The sequence below is a fragment of the Passer domesticus genome, chromosome 29 (assembly GCF_036417665.1).
Source record: "Passer domesticus isolate bPasDom1 chromosome 29, bPasDom1.hap1, whole genome shotgun sequence".
Classification (NCBI taxonomy): Eukaryota; Metazoa; Chordata; class Aves; order Passeriformes; family Passeridae; genus Passer; species Passer domesticus.
Genome location: NC_087502.1, coordinates 4708657 through 4714656, shown reverse-complemented (window position 1 = coordinate 4714656; position 6000 = coordinate 4708657). Strand labels below are relative to the sequence as shown.

At 54.7% G+C, this 6000-nt stretch overlaps 1 pseudogene; it reads left to right on the top strand.

The window, feature by feature from the left end:
* Positions 1 to 254: 254 nt before the first annotated feature.
* The window catches only part of LOC135287357 (zinc finger protein OZF-like), a 184796-nt pseudogene continuing 179050 nt past the window's right edge, over positions 255 to 6000 (top strand).

Genomic DNA, 6000 nt, shown 5'->3' with positions numbered 1-6000 from the left:
CATTGCCGGGTGTTCCAAGAGCCCCAGAGGAGAGCTCAGGGGGCCAAGGAATGGAGAGCAGGGACTGTGCAGGAGCTTCATTGGTATCAGTCCAGCTGCCCTTTTTTCCTTATATGTGCTCCCTGAGAATGTTCTCCCCTCTCCTGCCCCCCATTGGTCCTGGTTTACTGCAATGCTCCACCCCTGCTACCTCATTGGTTCCCCAGTTGGCTGCCCCTCCTCTGCACCACCTGTGCTCACTTCCCATTGGCCCTTGACCCTGAGATCCGCCCCTTTCCCCCCTTATCAAACCCTGTGTTCTCAGCCCCATTTTGTCCCTGTCCCTGGACCCTCTACATTGCAATAAACTGTGTTTGGAGCTCTGCACAAAGAGCCGTCTCTGGCCTTGTCCATCAGCAGGTTAAGCAAGCGTGCTCGGGGCTCTGGGAGTGCAGGTTGCTCACAGGGGCTCGTTGTGGATGTGCCGCAACACTGGAGATGGACTTGGGCAGGAGGAACCCCTTAACCCAGTGTGCTCATACATTGTATTTTCCCCCAAACCAGGATTTCTGATTCCCAAACCTTGGGTGGATGGAGGCTGCCAGGAAGAGGAAGATGCCCCAGGACACCCAGGGAGGTGAGGAGGAAGTCAGTGCCTCTTTCCCCCTGTCTCTTGCTCCAGCCCAGCATGGCCCCTGGCTGAAGGACAACCCCTCTGCCAACGCCATCTTGGGATGCACTGGGGGGATCTTCTTCCATTTCCCTGTGGCATGGAGGCAAATCTCATCCTCTCCTTGTCCTGCCTTCCCCAGAGACCAGGGAGGACAAATCTCTGCGGCAGAACCTTGTGGAAGAGGCCATTTTGAGCGACGCCACGGGGCAGGAATCCAACAGGGAGGAAAAGGCACTGAGATCCCCCAGGAGGAGGGCCTGCAAACCCAACCCAGGGTGCTCTGAGGAGGAAAGACCCACCCTGAGGCAGGAAGGTGGACAGAGCTTCAGCCAGGGATCAGAGCTGGTGGCCTATGGGCAGCTTCATGGTGGGGAGAAGCCCTACAAGTGCTTGGAGTGTGGGAAGAGCTTCAGGCAGAGCTCACACCTGATCAGCCACCAGATGATCCACACTGGGGAATGGGCCTACGAGTGTGGGGAGTGTGGGAAGGGCCTCAGGTGCAGCTCAGAACTCGTCAGGCATGAACTCATCCACACTGGGGAAAGGCCCTACGAGTGTCCCCATTGTCTGAAGAGGTTTCAGACCAGCTCCAGTCTCCTGCGCCACCAGCGGATTCACACAGAGGAGCGGCCCTTCTGCTGCCCCGACTGTGGGAAGGGCTTCAAGCACAACTCCAACCTCATCAGGCACCGGCGCATCCACACCGGGGAGAGGCCCTACGAGTGTCCCCGGTGTGGGAAGAGCTTCACCCAGAGCTCCAACTTGACCAGACACCAACGAAGGCACCGGTAAGGGAAGCCGTGCAAATGTCCCAACTGCAGGAAGAGCTTCTTGCACTTCTTCAGCTTCATCCACCATTGGAGAACCCACACTGGGAAGAGCCCTGGTGATCTATGTTCACTGTGATCCATGCTCGGAAACACTCGTCTGTATTCCTGCCCCTGCCAATGGCATGATGTGGGATTGAAGAACATGAAGGTCTGGCCATGGCCATGTCATTACATTCACTCCCACCTCGGGTCATTGCCAGGGACAGGGAAAGGGATTCTCTCTCTCTCTGCCTGAGGACAAGGGTGTCCTTTCCAGGCAGGATGAAATACTAGGCCCAGAAGAGCCAGGGATTTGTGTTGTAGTTTTCCATGTAAATAATTTTTCTTATCCCTTCTGTTATCAATATTGTTTCTGTTCCTGTTTTTTATCTCGTTGATGTTCCCAGTAAATTGTTCTTATGCCAGCCCAGGATCTTTACCTTTTGTGATTTCCATGGGAGGTGGGAGGGCAGCCAACAGCAGCGTGGTTTTAGTGGGAGCAGGACATTGGGGAAACCCATTCCTAAACCCTGGCCCCTGGAATCCAAGCATCCCAGCTGGTCCCAGCCCTGGTGGCCATGGCAACAGCCTTGGGAGCGGGTCCCTGGCTGAGGCTGTGGGAACCTCTTCCCTCTGGTGCCCAGGGACAGGACTGGAGGGAACGGCTGCAGCTGAGTTGGGGAAGGCTGAGGTTGGATCTCAGGAAAAGGTTTTTCCCCAGAGGCTGCTGGGGCAGTGCCCAGGCTCCCCAGGGAAGGCTCCCAGCTCCAGGGCTCTCTGAGCTCCAGCAGTGTTTGGCCAGCGCTGCCAGGCCCAGGCTGGCATTGTTGGGGTGTCCTGTGCAGGGCCAGCAGCTGGACTCCAGGATCCTGATGGGTCCCTCCCAGCTCAGCCAATTCTGTGGATCTGGGATCCCGTGACCCTGGGGATGGGACTGCCAATGGTTGCCATGGCAACGGGCTCTGGCTGCAGGCCTGAGCTGGTGTCCATGGCAACCAACCCTGTCATGGGGTCAGCATGGAGCTGCCGAGGGACTGAGCATGGCAACAGGGGGCTGGGGATGGTTGCCATGGAAACTGACTATAGCAACAGGGGACTGGTGATGGTTGCCATGGAAACTGACCACAACAACGGGGGCTGGTGATGGTTGCCATGGAAACTGACCATAGCAACAGGGGGGTGGGGATGGTTGCCATGGAAACTGACCATAGCAACGGGGGGTGGTGATGTCTGCCATGGAAACTGACCATAGCAACAGGGGGCTGGTGATGGTTGCCATGGAAACTGACCATAGCAACAGGGGGCTGGGGATGGTTGCCATGGAAACTGACCATAGCAACAGGGGGCTGGGGATGGTTGCCATGGTAACTGACCATAGCAACAGGGGGCTGGGGATGGTTGCCATGGGAACTGACCATAGCAACAGGGGGCTGGTGATGGTTGCCATGGAAACTGACCATAGCAACAGGGGGCTGGTGATGGTTGCCATGGAAACTGACCGTAGCAACTGGGGGCTGGGGATGGCTGCCATGGAAACTGACCATAGCAAGAAGGGGCTGGGGATGGTTGCCATGGAAACTGACCAGAGCAACAGGGGGCTGGGGATGGTTGCCATGGAAACTGACCATAGCAACAGGGTCCTGGTGATGTCTGCCATGGAAACTGACCATAGCAACAGCGGGCTGGGGATGGTTGCCATGGAGACTGACTATAGCAACAAGGGGCTGGGGATGGTTGCCGTGGAAACTGACCATAGCAACAGGGGGCTGGGGATTGCTGCCATGGTATCTGACCATAGCAACAGGGGGCTGGTGACGGTTGCCATGGAAACTGACCATAGCAACAGGGTGCTGGGGATGGCTGCCATGGAAACTGACCATAGCAACAGGGGGCTGGGAATGGTTGCCATGGAAACTGACCATAGCAACGGGAGGGCTCGGAATGGTTGCCATGGAAACTGACCATAGCAACAAGGGGCTGGGGATGGTTGCCATGGAAACTGACGATAGCAACAGGGGCCTGGGGTGGTTGCCATGGAAACTGACCATAGCAACGGTGGGCTGGGGATGGTTGCCATGGAAACTGACCATAGCAACAGGGGGCTGGGGATGGTTGCTATGGAAGCTGACCATAGCAACTGGGGGCTGGGGATGGTTGCCATAGAAACTGACCAGAGCAACGGGGGGCTAGTGATGGTAGCCATTGAAACTGAGCATAGCCACAAGGGACTGGGGTGGTTGCCATGGAAATTGACCATAGCAACAGGGTCCTGGTGATGGTAGCCATGGAAACTGACCATAGCAACAGGGTGCTGGGGATGGTTGCCATGGAAACTGACCGTAGAAACAGGGGGCTGGGGATGGTTGCTATGGAAACTGACCACAGCGACAGGGGGCTGGTGATTGTTGCCGTGGAAACTGGCCATAGCAACAGGGGGCTGGGGATGGTTGCCATGGAAACTGACCATAGCAACAGGGGGCTGGTGATGGTTGCCATGGAAACTGACCATAGCAACTGGGGGCTGGGGATGGTTGCCTGCTAAGGATCAGATTTGTCACAGGCCCTCAGAGGGGTTCCATGGGGACGTTCCAAGAATCTCCGGGCTGTTCAAGAGCTGGAATGTCACAGGCAGAGACAGGGGCTCCATGGACACCTCCCAGGGGTTTCTGGGGATGGTAAAGAGCCCTGTGGGCAGAGGCAGTCACAGCCATTCCATGGTGACATCCCAGGGCACCTTGGGCTGCCAAGGCACCGATGTGTCACGGGCACTCACAGGTGCTCCGTGGTGACATCCCAGGAGTCCCCAGGCTGTCAAAGAGCTGGGATGTCGCAGACACTCACAGGGGTTCCTGTCATGGGCACAGTGGGAGCTTCAGGCAAAGTTTATTGGAGAAGATCCTTTTGGGTCTCGAGGTGCAGAAAGGACCCCCAATAGCCCCCACAGATCCCCAAATGTCACCGCTGAGTCAGAGATGACACAGAGTCAGATCAGAAGGCTAAGGGCTAAAAGGCACCCATTTATTCAATCTTCTTCTTTTAGACCTTGGTTTGCTACAGGTGGACCTCAGTGCTCATTTAATCAACACATTCCACATGCTTGGCTAATTAAGACAACACCCATCAGTAGACAACTTTATAGGAAAAACAACTTATTACAAACATTGTTGGGGCACCAGTTATTGATGTTTGTTTTACGTTGGAGCCTTCTGGGGGCTCTCTGGATGGGGAAAACCCTCGTTTAGCTGTTCGGTGCCAGGGAAAAGGAGACTCACGGGACTTTTTTGGTCTTCAGCTTCTTGTTTATAGTTATCTTACATAAAGTTTTTCATGCTGTGCACACCAGACTCAGTGGGATGGAAAATGTACAGTTTCAAGGTCTTTCAAAGTTGTCTCATCCAATTAACTCTTAAAATGTACATTATTTCTACTTATCTACCAAGAACTCATCCCTTGACTGTCCACCTGACCTCTGCACTGTGCTTTCCTTGACCAATCACCCTGTGCCACGAATACTGCAGAAAATGGAGTAGATGAAGAGGAAGAAGAAGACAGGGATTACACCAAAATTCCTTCTTCTTGCTTTCTATCTGCACCATACTAAAAATCCCAAAACCTAAATTTCTCAACCAAGTGACATACTATACTACTCTCTATTACCTATTTCACACTGGCAAATTCTCATATATCTCAAAGTCTTGGAAGTCCTCTCCATGGGTGAAGGTTAAAGGCAGTGTTTCTCTGGGGGGCAGGACCCCTGAGAGCAGACAGAGAAATATTCCCTGTGCCCTGGATTCTCACACATTTAACCTAAAAACCTTGAACCATTGAGATGCTAAGTTACCCAAAAATATTCAAGATAAGTAGGATTAGAAGGAGAAGAATTAGAGAAAAACAGAAAGACAGACACGCACTTAGGAACAAATTGCTCGGGTTCCAGCATCACTGACAGAGAAACCCCAGCGCAAGGCAGGATCCAGAGCAGGAGCTGGCCTCGAGCTCTGGCTGTTAACCCCCTGGGCCTTCATGGGCCCGCCCCTGGGGTGGGACTGCCAGTGGCTTGTCCAGTCAGTCAGGGAAGGTACCATATTTTAGTGTGTGATTGATTGGCAGCTGGGACAATCAGAGCTGGTTAGCACAGCCCCTGCTGTGTGATTGACAGCTCTGTCAGGGCTGGGGGCGGGGCTCTGTCCCACCACAAACCAAGGCCTGACCCGGGCCTGGCCCCACAAGGGCATTCCGAGCATCCCAAGGTGTCTTGGGACATCGATCTCATCCAGCCTCTGACAGCAACCATGGGGACACTATGGAACCTCGGGGAACCAAGGGGCCCTTGTGACACTCTGGTGCCTCATGGAATCAAGGAGACCATTGTGGAACTCAAGGGCTCCAAGGAACCAAGGGTCCATGGTGACCTTGTGGAGCCCAGAGTATCACGGAGGAGCCCTTGAGACACAGCGAGGGTGCATGGAGCCGCGAGGCCATGGTGACACATCAGGGCTTTGTGGAACCATTGCAAGGCCTCATGGGAGGACGGGGCCA